The 20,392-nt window shown below is 47.4% G+C and overlaps 1 pseudogene; it reads left to right on the top strand.

Moving 5' to 3' along the window:
- The window catches only part of LOC105994209, a 55,892-nt pseudogene extending 49,820 nt beyond the window's left edge, over nt 1-6,072 (top strand).
- The last annotated feature ends 14,320 nt before the right edge of the window (nt 6,073-20,392 follow it).

Genomic DNA, 20,392 nt, shown 5'->3' with positions numbered 1-20,392 from the left:
TGAGTTGCCCTGGCCAAAGGCCCCCCTCCTACTCTATCCTGAGTGAAGCCTCCTATGTCCTGGGCAACAACCATGGCACCCAAGGGTCCAAGCCCTCTGATCTCTCCTGGCTCCCTGAGTTCTTCCTGCCCAGAGCCAATCTAGATCACCATGTATTTCTGAAATCTCTGTTCAGATGACACTCCCATGGTGAGGCGGGCCACAGCTTCTAATCTGGGGGAGTTCCCAAGGTCCTAGAGCTGGACAACATCAAGAGTGAGATCATCCCCTTAGTTCTCCAACCTAGCCTCTGATGAGCAGGTGGGTCCCTGCTCCACCCTTCCTCCTCCCCCCCTTTCCCCCACCCCCGTTCTGCCACTGGGCCTCTGTCCTTATGCCCCATGGACACGCAACACCTCTTCTGCTCCCCAGGACTCCATGCAGCTGCTTGCGGTGGAGGTGTGTGTGAACATCGCCCAGCTCCTGCCCCAGGAGGACCTGGAGGCCCTGGTGATGCCCACACTGCGCCAGACAGCTGAGGACAGGTCCTGGCACATCTGCTACATGATGGCCGACAAGTTCACTGACGTGCATGAGGCCAGCAGTGCACAGGCAGGGCCAAGGCTGAAGGGAAGAGGGAAGCGTGTCTGTCCTGCATGGGAGCAGGCAGCCTGACGTCCGTGGGCAGAGAAGCCAGGGCTGGATCTTGGCACAGTCAGAGATGCACATTCACACTGGGAAGCCATCACTCACCCTGCTTTGTATACGGCAAGGACCTGGAAAGGTGGGGAAGTGAAGCTCTCTGTCCTGGGCTCCAAGCAAGACTCTTGTCCTACCCAGGACTGGAAGCAGCAGACAGACAAGGAGCTGAGGTAGAAACAGGGCTGCCCACCAGCACTCCATACCAGTTACACTGGTAAAAGAGCATGAGGCCCTTGGAGGGCTACCCTTGTGTGTGCCCTTAGTGTGGACCCATCGGCTCTGGTGGTGGTCAGGAGCAAGTGGTAGTCAGGAGCAAGCATAAGGCATCTCTGGCAACCAAGAAAAGGCAGAGTCACTAGGCACACATTCGTCCAGACGTGTGTTCATACTGGCAACTGGGGCTGTGAACTGGGGCCTTGTGCTCGCTGGGCAGGTGCCCCTCTTCTTGAGGCACACCCTACCCTTTGGATTTATTTTTCAGCTAGGATCTCCACCTTTGCCTAGGCTAACCTTGGACTCCAATTCTCCTAACTCTGCCTCCTGTATAGCTAGCTAGATTGTAGGTGTGAGCTGCTGTGCACAGCCCATTTTATACATGTGTACTGTTATTATAGAGGGGATGTACAGAGGGATTACAATGGTATGCATGAGTCACAGAATGAGGACATTTCCTTTTGTACAGTGAGTGTCTACTGTTCTCTCATTCCCTCCCAGCCCCTCCCTCCCATCTCTACCCACGAGTTGTGCAGTTCACTTTCATCAGTGTCCTGTGAGCTCCATGGATGCACTTTTATTTTCTATCCTTTATCCCCCCCTGGACCCTCCAAGAGAAAACATGAGAACAGACTCTTTATCAGATAAAGAACACAGAAGTATCAAAAGCTAAAACCAAAAAATATATATGTATTTTGTTTCCACATCTTGGATTTTGTTTTAGTATGTGTAATATTTTATATGAATATGAAGAGACGCTTAGGCATTGGGCCTTTGTGATTCTCTCCTAAGACTATTCTTTGGTCTCACTGTTTGTGAGTCTCTGGAATCCTGTGGCATTTGTCATATCCCAGTGCATTTTAGATCTAACTTCCTTATATCAGAGAGAACGTGCACCAGTAATCTCCAGTCTCATGATTTGTTCTAGTTCCATCCATTTCCTTGCAAATGACATTATTTTATTCTTTCTAATGACTGTGTGAAGAACCATTGCCCATATTTTGTGGGTCCACTCATCTACTGTGGGGCATCTGGGCTGTTCCCATATCTTGGCTATTGTGAATAGTGTGGCAGTGAACATGGGTGTGCAGGTGTCCTTGTCATGATGCTCAGTGTAGATGTCCAGGAGTGGGTGGTAGGTAAGGTCTGTGTTTAGTATTTGGAAAAACCTGCAGGCTGCTGTGCTGAGTGGTTCTACTAGTTCACATTCCTACCAGCTGCACAGTAGGGCTCCTTTTCTCCAAATCCCTGCCACTATTTGTTCGAATTCACAATGCTGGCCAATCTAACTGGATTAAGATGGAATCATAGGGTTGTTATGATTGTACTTCCTTCATGCCCAGAGATGATGAGCATTTCCTCATGTGTTTCTTTGCCATTCTTCCCTCTTCTGAGGAGTCTCTCCTTAGCTCTCCTGCCCATTTAGTGACTCAGCCCACTATATTTTAGTACAAATGTAAAAGTGGGAGACTCTGCATCGCTGGCATGTTTGTGGATCAGGTCACAGACAGCCCCACTTGGGATAATGTGAACTAAGGTCTGTGGTTTTGGCACACACTGCTGGAGACAAGGGCTGGCTCTGGGAAGAGCAGCCTTCCCAGTCTCCACACCTGCACCGCTTCTGCCTGGATTTTGGCTTCAATAGCTGTGAGAGGCTGCCAGACCCCCTTTCGCTCCACACACCCCGCCTCTTCCTGGTTCTAGGTTTCCAGCTCCAGAAAGCAGCGGGGCCTGAGATCACCAAGACAGACCTGGCGCCCGCCTTCCAGAACCTGATGAAGGACTGTGAGGCCGAGGTGAGGGCCGCAGCCTCCCACAAGGTGAATGGTGGGTGCCCGTGACCCATGCTTGAGGAGGGCAGCTCAGGGTGGAGGTGCAGCTGGCTCCATCTCATCCCCCACCCTGGCCCCCAGAGTTCTGCGAGAAACTCTCGGCAGATTGTCGGGAGATCATGATCATGACCCAGATCTTGCCATGCATCAAGGTAACTGGTTTGGCGGAGGGAGTCAGCTGGGCAGGAAAGAGGGCACAGAACAGGCTGTGGAAATGCCCCAGGCACCTGGGTCACGGGCTGCAGCCAAGTAGATGGAGGCATGGACCCTGCAGCCCATCCCCATGCCCCCTGCCAGTCATGTGCAGAGGAGGCTGAGGCAGGTCCCCCTAGGCCTCCCTCCCAGTAACTGGTGTCAGATGCCAACCAATATGTGAAGTCAGCCCTGGCCTCTGTCATCATGGGCCTCTCTCCCATCCTGGGCAAAGACAACATGCTCAAGCAACTCCTGCTCCTCTTCCTGGCCCAGCTGAAGGACGAGATGAATGTCCCCTCCTGTATCCCCCTGCCAAGGTGATTGATGGCTATCATGGAGTCCAGCGGGGCTTCTGAGCTGAGTGATGAGTCGATGTGTGATGGGTAAGTATGCATGTGTGGGGTTGATCAGAGTTCACGATCTGGGAGGCAGAAGCAGTTCAAACTTTTTCTGTCATGGAGCACCTGCTGTGTTTGCCCTGGCCCTGCTGGATAGTGGGGGCATGGCATGGAAGAGGCTTGCCCTGGAGGCAGAGCTGTGCTCTGGTGGGGACTCATGTCAGTGGAGGGAGTTAAGGTGACAGGAATGAAAGGGGCAAGTCTCAGTACTGGTAGGCCAAGTGCTCTGACTCTTCCCTTCTGGCTCAAGCATCAATTGGGTCCTGACACAGCTGTCCTGGGCAGAGCTGGGGCTCACCTTTCTTCTCCCACTGTGTTATTTTTCCTCATGATTCCTGCAAGTTCTCTCAGAATGACTGCAGGTGTCATATGATGCCCAAGCCTCCGTCACTTAATGACAAGTGGGACTGTGTATGTGGCCTTGTCACTGTGTCCCTGGGGCCAGGTTGGGGTTGGGCAGTGGCCCTGGGGAGATGGCAGGTCTGTAGTATGTTGCTGTGGGGTGGCACTCTCCTCCCCCCATTCTGAGCTGCCTTGGGCCAGGCATCACTGGAGCCCCATCCTCTGCAGTGCCCAGAGGTGTGGCTGAACATCATCTCCAACCTGGACTACGTGAACGAGGTGATCGATATCCGGCAGCTGTCCTAGTCACTGGTGCCCGCCATCGTGGAGCTAGCCGAGGATGCCAAGTGGCGGGTGCGGCTGGCCATCATCGAGTACATGCCCCTGCTGGCTGGGCAGCTGGTGTGTGATCCAGGGCATTCCACATATGGTGGGGAGGGGAGAGGCGGGTGACTGGCCTCCCTCATCCATCGAGCCCTCACCATCTCTCTCCTCTGGCAGGGAGTGAAATTCTTTGATGAGAAACACAACTCATTATGCATGGCATGCTGGTGGACCATGGTGAGTCCTGCCATAAGGAGCTGGCAGCCAGTGGGTGGGGATATGCCACTGTTCTGTCTGTGCCCTGCTCCCTGATGTTTGAACCCTTGGAAAGGCTGGCTTTGAGCCATGACCCACTCTAAAACGCCCCTATGGCTTTCCTGTACCCCTTGCAGTCTATGTCATCTGTGAGGCAGCCACCAGCAACCTCAAGAAGCTGGTGGAGAAGTTCAGGAAGGAGTCAGCACATGCCACCATCAGCCCCAAGGTGCTGGATATGTCTGGAGACCCCAAATACCTGCACCACATGACCACAATCTTCTGCATAAATGTGAGTGCGGCCCAAGTGCCACCTGTACCCAGGAGCCGGCTTGCCAGGGGAGGGGCGCGCACAGCCCTGCCATGACACCAAGCTTGGGAGTGAAGAGACCGGAGGCCAAGGCCAGTGGAACACATCTGGAGCTGGGCAGACTCCTGGCCTCTGACACCCTTGGCCTGGGCGTGGGTGAGCTTGTGTGAGATACACCATTGGCTGCATGTTCAGAGTTGAGCTCATTGTAAATCATAGTAGCGGGGAGGTGGTGTCAGTTGTCTGCAACCTTTGGATGCCAGAGAGGTTTTGCTCAGCCTCGCCAAATGGGCCCAGGTGCCAGTTGCTGTACTGATCATGTGCACGTGCTTGGCCAGGTTCTGTCGGAGGTGTGCGGGCAGGACATCACCAGCAAGTACATGCTTACCACTGTCATGCGCATGGCAGGGGACCACGATGCCAAGGTCCCCTTCAATGTGGCCAAGTCCCTGCAGAAGATCGGGCCCATCCTCCACAACAGGTGAGCTGGGCCTCGCTGTTCTTATGCTCCTCTCCAGCTACACTGTTTCTTCCTTTGTGGTGATACTGAGGGTTGACCTCGCTAGGCAAGCATTCTGCCACTTGAGCCATGCCCCCAGCGCTTTTTGCCTTGGTTATATTTCACAGAGTAAATGTGTGGCCCAGGCTGCCTGGTCTGTGCATGCTGCTCACACCGCTAGTATAACGGGTGTCACCACACCCAGCTATTGCTAGGGCTTCCTCAGTGGCTGGTATTCCAGATGTGCACCACTGTGTTCAGCTGCCACTGCTCCCTGCTGCTTCCTCCCAGTGTCGGCTTCACTGTAGACTGAGGAGTCGGCAGGGGCAGTGGTGAGCCTTATGGGGAAGCAGGTGTGAAGGGAAGGGAGGTGAGGGGTGGCTTAGCATCGCTAGCCATCTGGAGATGCAAGTTGTAATTCCGCAGGTATTGGCCAGGCCTGAACTGAGTTCCCAGCTGTGGGCCCCCATCTGCTTCATGCTTCAGCCCTTTCCCCTCTGCTTCCAGCACACTGCAGAGCGAGGACAAGCTGGTCCTGGAGAAGCTGACCCACGACCAGGATGTGGACGTCAAGGACTGTGCCCAGGAGGCCTTGATTTTTGCGGGCTGGGGGTGTGGGGCGGTGGCAGGTGGGAGGGTTGGTGGTGCCCAGGCAGGGGACGGGAGGGACAGAGGGTGGCAGTGCCCTGGCAGGGGCTGGGGGGCCAGACATGCTGGTGGATGGGGAGAGGATGGTGGGGCCTGGGCAGGGTCACAAGAGGGCCGGGCTGGGCTTCTGTGCCATCCCATTCCTCTTCCTTCAGTTTTTTCTCTTGCCTGATGCTGGAAGAAGAGCCAGTGCTTGGGCCTCCAGTGCCCAGCCTTTGGCCCACCCTCGGCTCAGCCCTCCCTGAGCTCCTCCCTCATGGAGCCAGTGAGTTGCTGACAGTCCTCCTTGTGAATGGCCTGATCCCAGACCTGGGCCCACTCAACATTCCCTGACCAGCCTGGGGAGACATCGCCCGGCCCCCTTCCAAAGACTGAGGGACACACGGTGGGATGGAGAGCAGCCAGGAGGGAGACGCCACTCCTGCCCTGTAGGGTGAGATGCGAGCATCCAGGTCACTGCTTCTTGCTGCTGAGATGGGAACCCCATCCCCACCTGCCTCCCACCTCCCTCTCCTTCCCTCCCCCCACCCCCATCCTGGTGGTTTATTTGTGTCAACTGTACTGTTTATATTTTATTCCTGTTTCCCCTCTTATCACAAAGAAATAAAGGTGTAGAAACAGTTGGACCTCAGGTCTTAGTGGGTGTTGGGGGGAGTGTCCTGGGGTCTTGGTCTCTGCCCTTTTCTGTGGGGAGACTTAGTCCTAAACACTCACACTGAGTGTCCTGACCCGTAGGCATGTTGCCTACTGTAGTAGAGCTGGCCAAGTACCCAGGTTGCCTGTGGAGGCTCTACTGTTCACAGCCTCCTATTATTCACATCCTCCTACTGCTCAAGTCCTCTTACTGTTCACTGAGCCACACCCCTGCCCTGGGAAAATCATCCATTTTTTTTGTCAGACGTGGGGCTTGAACTCTGGGCCTGGGTGCTGTCCCTCAGCTCTTCAGCTCAAGGCGAGTGCTCTACCACTTGAGCTACAGCGCCACTTCTGGTTTTCTGGTGGTTTATTGGAGATAGGAGTCTCACGGTCTTTCCTCCCTGGGCTGGCTTTGAACTGCGATCCTAAGATCTCAGCCTCCTGAGTAGCTAGGATTACAGGTGTGAGCCACCAGCACCCGGAAATCATCCATTTTTTTGATGAGCACATAGCATTGTCTCAAAGCAAATTGATATACAACATAAAACTGACAGTATTTTCAGATCTGTATACACCTGTCCGAATTGAAAAGCAGTGTCCTATGCCTGTCAGTCAGGAGGGAGAGTTGGCCCGGCCCAGTTATAAACCAACACTGCATACAGATGACACTTTACCAGCCATGACTGAAAACTGAAAGTTCAGGATGGAAAACTGTCCCAAGCAAATGGGAACTGACCTGAAATGGAGCCCCAGTTGCTTGTCCCATGAGAGCAGGGGAGACATCGAACCCAAGTTAGGTTGATGAAATAAAGACCATTAACTTCTGCTGACAAACAGCGAGCCAGCCCACAGATGCCTACTGCTGCCCCCATTTCATGAACTAGTACTACTGGATGCCATGGACCCGTAAGTCCAGACCAAGTTAGAATGTTGGCTTAAGACACCCTCTCATCAAGAGATATGCTGTCGAGCCCAAAGTCAACCATAAGACTTAAGGATTAAATGAAGGAACAAGTTTACAAATTCAAGAATCAAAACTATAGCACAACTTTCCTGAAACTCTGGGATGCAGCAAAAGCTTCTCAGGGAATTTACAGCTGTGCGGGCCTGCCAGGAAAAAAGTCAGGTGTCTCAAATGCAATCAACAATGAAGCACAGTCTAAAAACAAACCCAGAACAGTGGATACAAAGAGAATCATAAAAATCAGGATAGAGCCAGCCAGGAACTGATGGCTGCTCACCACTAATCAGAGCTACGTAAGAAGCTCAGATCTGAGGATTGTGGTTCAAAGGCATCAGAAAAGTCCATGAGGCTCATTTTCAATAAACTATCTCCAGAATGTACAAAGCAGAGCTGTGGCTCAAGTGGTAGGGCACTAGCCTGGAGCGAAAGAAGATTAGCAACAGTGCCCAGGCCCTGAGTTCAAGCCAGAGGACAGGTACATACATAAACACACAATCACACACACACACACACACACACACACACACACACACAAAATAGGGTAAAAATGAAAGAAATGAAGATTAAAAGAACAATGTAAAAAAATCAGTGAAAGAAGCTGAGCTCTGGTGGCTCACGCCTGTATTTCTAGCTACTCAGAAGGCTGAGATCTGAGGATCATGGTTCAAAGCCAGCTGATTCAGGAAAGTCCATGAGACTCATCTCCAATAAACCACCAGAAAACTGGATGTGGCCACTGTGGCTCAAATGATAGAGTGCACACCTTAAGCTGAAGAGCTGAGGGACAGTGCCCAGGACCAAAATTCAAGCCTCAGGACTGACAAAAAAAATCAGTGAAGGTAAGAACTTTCCTTGGGAAGATATCTAAGACTGACAAGCCTTCAGCCAAGAACAGTGAAGACATCAACTAAGAAAACTAGAATATCATAACAGTTAAAATTCAAGTTGTCACTGAAATATATTAGAAAATTAATCCAACACATTAGTAAACATACAAGAAATGGATTCACCTCTTTGCACGTTGGACCCATCAGGTTTGATCCAAGATGATTTTAGTCACCTAACTTCATCTTTAATCAAGCAGTAAATAGAGTCACTGATGGGTTACACCAGGTGTTCAGAGTTACCACCAATGCTTCTCAGACAGGTTCAAAAACTAGGAAAGGAAGAATGCTACCAAACTCCCTCTCATATCAAAATGAGAACAGACTAGAGACAGGATTAGACACCTATTTCCTTGAAGAGCACAGATGTAAAATATTTAATATAATATACCTGCAAGAAATTTCAACAATGCATTGAAAGATCATGCACCATGCCCACATTCATTGCATTCCACCCAAAACTGCAAGTGTGGCTCAACCAGTCCTGGATAATTTGAAGAGTAAGTCCCTGGACACCTGTGGCTCACACCTGTCATCTTAGAGACTGAGGCTGAGATCTGAGGATCACAGTTCAAAGCCAGCCTGGGCAGAAAAGTCCAGCAGATTCTTCAGTTCCCTACCAGAAAACTGGAAGTGGCACTAAGCTCCAAGCGGTAGAGCACTAGCCATGAGTAAAAGAGCTCAGGGACAGCACCCAGGTCCTGAGTTCAAGCCCCACAACTGATTTCCCACCCACACCCGCCAAAAAATTCATTATGACAAGGATCCATCTGCTTTAAAGGTTTCTCTGCTAAGGCACTATCAGGTGTAAGAAGTGAGTAGTTAGGGATTTTAATGAAGTAGAAACAATGGGAAGGTAGATACAGTCTGGCAGGGACCTGACAAGGCAAGGTGTGTGCAGTGTGCAATAGTGGCCACAGTCATGCCAAGACTCAGGTGTGACCCAGGAACAGAAGTCAGATGGCGCCTGTCCTAAGGGTCAGTTAATGGTTACTCGCAGATCTGAACTAACATGAGCGCTTCCCCCCAAATCCTCCCCAGGACTTTCTTGGCCCTTCTGAATTCCGCTGTTTTCATCACAATGGCAGCCATTGGCCAGGGTGGTTGTTTTGTGAGGATGGCAAACAGTGTGACCTGCTCTACCAGCAGGAGGTGCACAAGGGAAAGGGACAGAGCCCCCAAGCTAAGGATGCAGGGAGTGAGGGAGAGCTGACCTCCCAGCTGGTTCACAGGCTGACCCATTTTTCCTGGAAGGCTTTGTCAGGAGCTTCAACTCATCCCCAGGAGTGAGAGGTGAGCATGTCTCATCCCTCTTGGATATTGAGCATAGTCACCAGGTGCTGCTGTGAATGAAGCCAAGTCAGGAGCTGGCTGTGAGCTCTGGCTGGCAGGTGTGCATCAGGAGAGCAGGAGTCGGGTGGCCAGCCACTGCGTGGCAAGGACACAGGGAACAGGAAAGGGATTCATACAAGATAGTGGCGTAGAACTGAGGGTGCTCAGGATGAAAGGAGACAGAGATGGAGAGAGACATCCTGAATGTGCAAACTCTCCAGAAGTAACAAGTCCAGGCAGGGCTGCATGTCAGCATGATGATGGGCATCTGTGCTTCCAGCGGACTGCAGGGGTGCATGGGATGCAGAGCCTAACCTTGAGCTGAAGAGCTCAGGGACAGTGCCTAGGCCCAAAGTTCAAGCCCCAGGGCGGACGAAAAAAAAAAAGGAAAAGCAGGAGGAGCATTGCTGAGAGCTGTGGGGTAGGGGAAGCACGGGGCATGGGTTGTCTTGGATTTGGATCCTGCTCAAGACAGAGGGTGAGGTCAGTAGAGGTTGGGGTGCTCCTGGGGAGCGAGTGCTGACAGGGGGTGGAGTGGGGACAGGGAAAGCCTGCGTCCCCTCACTAGGCAGAGAGCTGGTGGAGGACACACGCTGCCCCTAGGTCAGGAGGCTAAGTCCACATCCACACTCTCCAAGCTGACACAGACGGGGAGGACCTCTGGGGACAGGAACACCATGGGTCAGGAGAGGACCAGGTGTGTGTGAGGTTAATAATGACACCAGACAGCTCCCCAAGAAGACCAGAGCATGCGTTTGCTGGGTGAAATGACTTTGGGCTGGATTAATGGCATGGCGCAGGTACAGAATCTGGCTAAAATGAGTGTGGGGGGAGGGAGTGCTGGGATGGCAGGGGCTGTGGTTCAAGCCTTTCTGTGTTGGGGTGGCTGTGGGAAATTCAGGATCAGGAAGAGGCGCCTGGCTCAGAGCAGAGTCCATTCAACAAAGGGCATAGTCCCTGCCTGGCTCCTGGTGGCAGGCCTGCCATCTGCTTGCTTTCCTTTTCTGTGCTGGTCCCAGGATTTGAACTCAGGGCCTGGGTCCTATCCCTGAGCTTTTGTTCTCAGGGCTGATGACTGTCCCATGTCATCAGTGCTACTTCTGGCTGGTTGTCACCTTTCAATTCATTTCTGAGAAGAAAAGGGTGGAGGTGGAGAGCCCTGGACAGGAGTCCTCTCCTGTCATTAAGCACAGCAGCCCTGACGTGCACCCCAGAGGCTGTGGTAAACTGACCTCATAACAAGGGACATGAGGAGCAGTGTAGGAAATGTCACAATAGCCAAGCAAGGGACTTTCTCAAGGAGCCTTTGTGTTTCTAAAACAACTTTATATTAACAAAGGTGCTTTTCAAAAGTACACTTAATGTGCTTGTTGAATTAGCAGAGTCTAGACATATGTAACATAGACTGCCAAGGAAAAGAAAGAGTTGTGAAAATAAATTATGTGTAAAAAATAAGCAAGGACAAGACTAATGGAGTAGTTGTCAGGAAGGAGTATTGATGTTTGTGGTTAGTGCTACACCAGCAGGACTTCCTTCTTTCCTTCCTTCCTTCCTTCCTTCCTTCCTTCCTTCCTTCCTTCCTTCCTTCCTTCCTTCCTTCCTTCCTTCCTTCTTCCTTCCTTCTTTACTTCCTTCCTTTTTTGCTGGCTTGCCCTCTCTCTTCTCTGTCTGTGTGTCTGTGTCCCTCATTCTGTTTCGTTCTTTGTTCCAGGCCTGGGGCTTGAAATCTGGGCCTCCATTATATCCCTGGGAAATTGTATTCAAGGTTTGTGCTCTACCACTTCAACCACAGCACCACCGCCATGTTTGTTTGGGGTTTTTTTTTGGTGGTTTATTGGAGATGAGAGTCTCAGAGAGTTTTCTGCCTAGACTGGCTTTGAAATGTGATCCTTTGATCTCGCCTCCTCATGAACTCAGAACACAGGAATTAATCACCACACCCAGCTGCTATTTTCTTTTCTTTATTTTTTTATTGTGAGAATACCCTACAGAGGAGTTACAATTATATGGGAAAGATAACGAGTACGTTTCTTATCAAGTATTGTTGCCTCCTCTTTGTTTCTCATTCCCATCCGTTCCCATAGTCCCGCCCTCCCGCAACCTGATTCCCCCCCACACCAAAGTTGTAAAGTTCATTTTTCGACGTAACGACTGTACATCTCATTGTTGCAATGGGTCCACCTGTATCCCTAGTTAAACGATTTGTTTTTTCTCTTCCCCTCGACAAAATATACCAACATCAAATACAGTGAAAGCATGGGTTATACTGTGGGAGAGGGACATCCAAAGCAACATAGAAATCATCATATAAATATGATAGACACAATTGCCACCTGCTATTTTCTTTCCAACTACTTTCTTCTCCAGAACAGAAAGGGCTTTAAGAATTATTTGTTTCATTGCATAGGGAACTATTAAGAAAGAAAGAAAAAAAAACAAAAGACTCAAAATGGAATTAGGAAAACATGTAAAGTGAGTTTAACCAGTTTATCTTGAATTTGACAGGACTACCAATTAATGGGGCAGATTCTCTGGAAGAAGTTGACATGACCTAATAAGCATTATTTCAAAATCTAACATTTCCACTTTCATACAATTTTGTGGGCCAGCACAATAGAGACAGATGAACACACACACAGTTATATAGCACACAAATATGCAGATGTGGACCTGTGTGCACACTTCTATCTCTCAGCAGATGACTTTTATCTAGGTATGGAGATTGTTGAATGGACAAGCAAAGTTCAGCAGAGATGCAAGCTTGGTGGTCCTCACGGGAGGACCACTTTCTTCTTCTTTGTGCAGGTTTAGAGGAGGCTGCAGGGAGTGGAGTGTGAGCTCATGAACAGGAAAGGGCAGAGTGATGGGAAACAGCCCATAGCAAACACCGAGGTATGGAGCAGCACAGGGCTGGGGTTGTAAATCACAGACAAGCAAATCTGACAGATGCAGGACACAGTATAAAAGGAAACAAAGGCGTTCAACAGGAGGAGGATGATTATGGTAGCTCTGGATCAAGACTCTTATACTAGCAACTCAGGGGCTGAGACCTTGGATTCCCAATTCAAAGCCACCCCCAGAAGGAAAGTCTCTGACACTCTTCTCTCCAGTTAAGCACCAGCAAACCGAAAGTAGATATGTGGCACAAAGTGGTAGAGGGCTAGCCTTGAGCAAAAAGGGCTCAAGGAAAATGGGCAAGACTCAAGTTCAAGCTATCTGACTGACTAAAGAAAGAAACTTGAAACATGGGTGACACATTTCCGGTGTCACATGCACTTATACTTCAATACCCTGGCTGCAGGAGTGGGTCCCAGGTGTCATCCTTTCCTCAATACGGAGCCCACATTTCACAGAAGAAATACCAGGAAGATGAACCAGGTCTGCATTGGGGATGTTGCAGGTTAAGAAGGAGGTGGATCACAGAGAGAGAGGGGGCAATTTTAGGGTCAAATGCCATGCTAGAGTTCCTTATGTGAACACATTGTCCCAAGCCCCTAGACAATCAGGATTCCTCCTAACTTGTCATAAACCAGGACACACTCTGTGAGGGGAAACGAAGTTAGGAACCAACAGGACTTGGGGGTGAGGGGCCTGGAACCCCTGTTCTTTTCACTGTCCTAGCCCATTCCTATCCTTCCCTGTTTCTTTGTTATGCACCCGGGTTCTATCAAGAATCCCTGCTCCTAAGGTGATACCTTACCCAGAGTGTGGAACCTGGGGTCTCTCCTGCAGGCTGCGCCTCTCCAGTGGCAGTGAACACAAGTGCTCGCCTCTTCTCTCAGGATGTGCGTGGCAGGGGTGGTCGTTTCTGAGATGCACATGGGCACTTCAGAGCTGCAGAGGTCTCCTTAGATAGGGGTCCAGGAGGGCCTCAGGTGAGGTTGTCTCCCTCGAGAGCAGTGATTTTCCCTTCACTTGGTGTAGCAAGCCAAGTTGCCAGTAAACTTTTTCTTTTCCCCCATGTGTCAATTATCAAGACACTTTTCACTTTCTCGTGGGTGCTTCTCCAGGGGTCAGGGGAGGGGTGCAGTCGCTTACCTCTCCTGGATCCCAGTAGGCCAGCAGGAGACACTGAGGCCCAACTTGAGATGACTGTCTGTAAACAACCTCAGTGGTGTGTAAGCCATATGTCCCCAAAGTTTCTTACCAAAAGTGTCCCTTCCCTTTTATTTTTTTCAGTTCTTGAGACTTATATTCTCTTATAAAAGAAAAATGGAACCCTGTACTGATGTAATCTCTGGAGCCTGATATCAGAGAATCAAGGTTCAAAGCCAGCCTGGTGTAGAAAGCCCATGAGATTCTTATCTCCCATTCTTATCACCACTCTCTGGTGGTAGACTGACATTCTGGAATAAAAGAACTGATCATCAGCATCCAGGCCCAAAGTTTCAACCCCTGGAGTGGCATAAAAAAAAAAGAAAGAAAAGAAAATGAGACATTCCTGTAGAGGATTTTCTTTGGCAATAATGGCCATTTTTTTCTAAAAATGTTTTCATCCCTAGAAATCCCATTTGGAGATTAGAGGTAAGCATTTCATAGATATTCCTAAAAGGGTGATGAGTGATCTCTTTTCATGCGTGGTCATTTTGGAGGAGGTAACTTCATTCTCTAATTCCCTAGTCATTTTCATCATTATCAGTGGTGATTTTGAAGCAGAAATTTGTCAGTGTGTTCAGGAGAGGATCAGCAGTGACTCCTCACCCTGGGTTTCTGGTCTACCTCATTGCATGTGACTCCATTCCTCACCTGGACCCTTCTGGTCTTGCTGACAATTCCTCTGCCCTGTTCTTGTCTGTTTCAAGAAAATGCATTTGCCTTTCTGTGTCCGACTTCTTGCATTTTCCACAACGATCTGTAGTTCTACAGTTGTGGCAGCACATGACACGATTTCCTTCTTGTTCCTGGCCTAGTCATACTTTGTGATGGAAATAGATTACATATTCTTTTTTTTGAAACATCTTTTTATTATACAGCAAAAGAGAAATGCAACACAATGTTAAATATTTGTAAAATTAAGTCACAAAGGGGATTCAAAATGTTTGCAGTATGACTATTACATCTTCATATAGTTAAAGTCATTTATGAAATCATATACTAACACATAAGATTATCCAATCATTAAAGTAGTTCAAATCTAGTAACCATAAGCTATATTAGTGGATCTTGTTTCCTAGTATAATAAGTTAATATTACCTCTGATATTTGTTCGGAGCCGACAGAAAAGCTGTAAGGTCATCTTGACCCCTGTACTCACTTGAAGGCACGTACAAGGAGCTGGCTTACTTAAAAAACACCAGGTGCCCTGGATTGCTTTGCTATGTCTGCAGAGTTTGTTTTACTTTTTACCAGTTGACCTTGTCTTGTTTTACTGCACTCTGTTTTTACAGAAATTTTCCTTGTTTTTCTGGACTATTGTAACCTTGTGTTACCTCTTGACTTCTAATAGTATATATTAGGGAAAGTTAAAAATAAATGGTGCTGCAGTCTTGAGCTGCAGACCTCCTGACCCCATGCTTTGTCTTATGTCTTTATTTTTCTCCTCCTTACCCCCTAATTCAGGATTCCATTGGGTTGCCTGCAGGCTCTGGCAAGTGGCTCCCGATTCGGGACCTGAAAATCTGGGATCAAGGCAGAGGACCCCGCTAAGTTAAGAGGACGTGCCCAGAAAAAGAGAGTGGTTGAAAGTATAGTTGGGAGTAAGAAATTATGGGGCAAGGTAAGAGCCGCACGTTATATGTGCAGGCTCTTAAGGGAATGCTTCAAGTTCGAGGAGTGAAAGTTGGACAGAGGCAGTTAGAGAGTTTCATTCCCTTTGTCAAGGAAGTATGCCCCTGGTTCCCAGAGGAAGGAACCATTAGTTTAGAAACTTAACAAAAAAAAAGGAAGAAAGGATTCAGTGACACTATGATGCAAATGGCCTGTAAGTTAAAACATTGCTGCTTTGTGATTGTCTGGTATCTGTGTATCATGCAGGTTCTGTATTGGAGTTGGCAAGAGTCTTGTCAGACACAGTATAAGACAGCCAACTGTGCCTGGATGAGACGTCCCCGGATCCTCATCAGGGTAAACTATCCAGTAGTGTGGACATTTGGGCCTGTCTGTAGTCCTGCACTTTCTGTCTGACATTCTACAACGCGCATGTTGTAAATGTGTTTTGTCTCAATGTTTGTGTGTATGTATTTTGGAATTGTTGGAATGTTTCTTCTCTCAGATTCATCCTGATGTGAGAGCTCGGAGGAGGATGGCTAACACCCCCTTTTAATATCTATTTCTCTCTAGCTCCTTCTTTGTTACTTACACTTTAAACTGACCCCCCCTTTCTACACTTCACTGCCACCTCCTCCACCCTCTCTGGATCCAGAAGTAGGGAAGTGGTGGAGGGTGAGAAACCTTGAGGATCTAACAATAACTTAAAAGGGCAGGCAAGGAGAACTTGGAGCCTGATGAAAATGCCACTGACCACTTGCAAGTGACACCAGCAAGATTGTAGCCTCAGGTCTTGGCCCAGGGGGTCTGAGTATGAGGGAGAACCTGTCAGTGAGGGGACGGCCACTAGGGACTTCTTTCCCTTGCCCCAAGATGACTGGGAATTCTCCTCCACCTTGGAAGGCCCCTGGGTCAACGTTTGCAGGAATCTAAAAGAAAAATCCTCCAGAGGTGAGTAAAGGGTTTCAAGTCCCCTGATTAGTGGATTTGAGTCCCAGTTGTGAATGGTGGTGAGATGTTGCCCCATTTACTGAGACCTGATTTTGTCTTTGTGGCCACTTGTTTGTCTTGTTTACTTCGGTGTATTTTCTTTTCTATGTTTTCTGAGGTAGGGATAAACTGGGGGCCCATTAGCCCCCAACTCAGCCTTTGGTTGTTGTCTTGTCTAGTTCTGTTTTAGAACTGGTACCAGTTTTAAATGTATGTACAACTGATTTTGATTTTTTGCGCACTTTAAGGTCTGTGTGTGTTTTGTATGTGTTTGTGAACATGTTCAAGATAAGGATTATCAGCATGCTGTAACAATTGGGTGAGTTTAAGTTTAAAATTTAAAAGGTTATGAGGTTTGGACATCACCAAAAATTTTAAAGAATTTTCACATTGTTTTAAAGGACCTTTTAAGGATTCTTTAACTTAAAAAATTAAAAAATCTGATATTTTAAAATGCATAAAGCTGTTTACACTGTAATCATGTTATCTGGCAAAACACAAATGCCTTGGCTGTTTGGAATATCTTTCTCTTGGCTAAAATTTGGGGATAAATATTAGAAGTTTAAATATAAAAGTTTGTTTAACAGTGTCAAATACATTACCTGTTGTATCTGTCTAAAACTGTGTATTTTCATTCAAAAACCAAGAGATAAGAAATGGAAAAAACTTAAAAGCCAACAAAAGACCTATCTTTAGGGATAAGGAGTACACAGGCAAAAGTGCAGTTCAGCTGGTCATACATGGTGGGACGGGCCATGGGAGGGGTCCACACATGGTAAAAGAGGACAAGCTGGCAGTTCATCTTACCCTAAAGAGTGAGACTAGGTGCGTGCCCATTCCATAGGAGGGGCCAAATGGCCCAGCTTTGGTCTGTCCTTTTTCTCTACAGATAAATACTAGAAATATGATAATAAAAATTAGTGATGTGACGGTCTGATTAGTATTGCTAAAACTGCCCCTTGGACTTAAAAAGAGTGTTAAAAATGTATTTGTATAATGTGACTTGCTTTCAATGATGTTCTACAATTAGGATATGTTTTTAAAATTCATAAAGGTGTTAAGTCTAGCTTTTGGTATAGGGATGGTGATTGTAATTCTTGCATTAAGGAAAAATTGTCATTTGAGTTTAAAAGTTTTAATGTGTACCTGTTTTAAAACAAGCAGCCAAGAGACAATGAGAGACACTTGCCCTCAAGATTTTAAGGGATTTTTTTCATGTAACTAAAAACTAAAATATAAAATAATAAAAGAGATTAATAGGAGGCTTAAAAAATTACTAATAGATTTCTGGATATAAAATTTAAAAGTAAAATTGTTCTTAACATTTGCCTCAAAGTGGAAATATTAAAAATAATTGCTTAATTGCTATTCCAGTTTGCTCTTATAGGTTTTTTAAGTTTCCAACAAGCCCAGAGCAAAGCACAGAGGATTCTTACAAGTTTGTCAGATGTAACTTTGGCTCTTAATAGGTTTCAGGTAAGAGCATGCCTAAAAGCTACTTCTATGTTGGCCACCTTGTTGCTTTTAATTGGAGTAAAGTGGCCTTTTATAAGACTCATTGATCTGAAAACTGGTTCAAGGCCAGCCCCTGAAGAAAAAGGTCCCTGTGAGAATGTCACCGTTACTCAGAAGAGTTGCTTTGGGACTCAAAGTGGCAGAGTGCTAGCCTTGAACTGTAAAGCTGAGGGACAGCACTCAGACCCTGAGTTCAAGTCCAGTGACCAGCAAAGAGAATGCAAATCAGGTATTTATCCCAGTTTAGAGAAGACACTCCTGGGACAAGAGCAATGGAGGAGCATGCAGAGGAATAAGCCACTGCTTGGATGGTAGAAATGTCCGATCCTAGAGTCTTTAGTGCATGGCCCTTCAAAAATTGGTCAGAGCCAGGAGGTCATGGGAAGATAGGTTGTAAGCATGCCTCATGTCCATGACTATCTACATTGTAGGGACAGAAACTTATTAGTAGTCTGTAATAGTACTATAAATCTAAAGTTATAAAATGTGGGGGATGGTTTAAATCCCAACCCTTGTATGTGCCAAAAGCCCTAATTGACAGTAACTTTTGAGCTAACACCAGCTACATGAAATGTATCTGTTCCAGAAAAAAGTTTATAAACCTAAGAGTGTGTTTCTATTAACATCTGTCTAAAGGCCTGCACAGGTGACTTAGGCATTGTTAGGGTCACTTGAGGTCACATTCCTAAAGATGCTATTACAAACCAGAGGGCTAAACAAACTACACTGCTGTAGCCAAAAAAAAAAGTCTGTGCATTTGTCAAAAGTTAAAATATTGTTCTTAATGACATCTAACCCTGGTAACCTCTTTGTAAAGTAGACTAAGGTTATAGGTTCCTGGCTGGGTAGGAGCAACACCCTGAGTCAGCTTGAAGAAGTTACAGAAGATGAATCTTCACCCATCATCCCCTTTTTAGAACAAGGGACCAGAGTCATAAAAAAAAATTGGTAAAATAGACAGAAGCAAAAGGCATGGAAAATAGTAGTACAGGCCTGAGCCCTCTAAATCTGCCTAGAAAATCAGCGCTATTAAAAGAACTATCTAGTTACAAAGGTTGTCATCTTGGTAAATTGTCCTGGGCTATTGTCAAAATAGTCTTAAAAACTAGTGGAGCGAGGGGTGGGGGCTGGGCCTCCTTACAGGTTCTGAGTGCTGGGGTTTGCACTCTCCATATCAGCACCACTTCCTTGTAGGTCCTTTGCTTTGCTGTTCCATGGGCCTCCTGTGTAGCTCTGGGGGCTCCTATCGTGGGGCTGAGTCCGGGCTCAGGGGTTTCTCCGTTTATTACAGTTGGCAGGTCTGACACTGATATCTCAGGAGGCTTCTGTGCAGGTTATCTGCAGACAGCCCCCTGTGTCTCTGGGACCCCGGCGACCCCTGCCAGGTCATTGCAATCGGAGGGTCTGACACTGGTACATCAGGCGGCTTCTGAGCTATCTGCAGGCAGCTACCTGAGTCTCTGGGACTCCAGTAGCCCTAGCAGGGCAGGCTGGCGGCGGCTACAAGTGCCTGCTGTCTGCAGCTTGGTGCGCTGCTGCAGGGACAGTGAAGGTTGGGGGAGGGGTCTTTGCTCTTCTCTGTTCTGAAATTCTTCTTTTCCTCTCTTTCTTTTTTGTTATTTTCCACCTCCTGTTTTTCTCTGAGTGTTTGTCTTTTTGCTGTTGTTGGTCTCTTGGGGAGATTAAGCGTTGGAACTTGAACTCTCTTTCTGGTTGAGGAGAGCTATGGTGTTTCCCTACAGCCCTGTTGCCATCTTGGTCTCCTCACCCCCTCCCCCGGCCTCTACACGGTTATATGTCATAGACTGTGATAGACTATTTGCTCCAGGAAAGTTAGAATGAACTTTTGACTTTGAATGAGCCTCATTATTCTACAATACTGTGAAATTTGGGAAATTATGTAATCACTTAATCACAATTAAAAAACAAAAAAAGAACCCCAGGGAAGGGAGAGAGAGAAGGGATGGTAGGGGAAAAACAATGTAGGAGGTAACAATGTGCAATAGGAAGTGTAGCATTACCTTGCTCATGTAAATGTAACCCTCTCGATAGTATCTTTACAATAAAAATTTTTTTTAAAAACTAGTGGTGCCACAGCCTGCCAAGCCTATGTATTACTTGTATCCTTAACCAGTCTGTGTAGAAACTTACAGCCCAGCATGAGGTGTGACAGTCCCTTGGAGCCACTGAGAGACCCTGCTGCTGCTGCTGCTACAGTCTGACAGTCACCTGGAGGAAATCTATATTGTTACCCTGACCACCTCCACCATGGAAAAAATAGACTAAACTCTTGCCTGATTCCATTTTTTGGATGGCTTCCCTTTGTCCCTGTTACCATATACCTACTCTAATTTTATTATGGCTACTCCTCTTGCCAGGGAGACTAGCAAACATTGTATTGCTCCTTCCCTACACTGCTTTGCCACTATGGGACTTCCTAAACATATGTAAGACAACCTTTTCAAACTTGTTGTAAATCTTACCAGATTTTTCACTCTACAGTTATTCCCTATATTCCTCAAGAACAAGAAATTGTTAAACAAGACAATCGGCTGTTAAAACACCAAATTTTTAAATTAAAATGGGGGAATTACACCTTTCTCTCCTGTTAATATTCTTCTCATGCTTTATTTGTACTTAATTTTTAAGCTTAGATAGTAATGGTCTT

Source organism: Dipodomys ordii, unplaced genomic scaffold (assembly GCF_000151885.1).
Source record: "Dipodomys ordii isolate 6190 unplaced genomic scaffold, Dord_2.0 Scaffold105, whole genome shotgun sequence".
NCBI classification, from domain to species: Eukaryota; Metazoa; Chordata; class Mammalia; order Rodentia; family Heteromyidae; genus Dipodomys; species Dipodomys ordii.
Note: the sequence above shows the minus strand (reverse complement) of the source record. Positions and strands in the feature narration are given on the sequence as shown.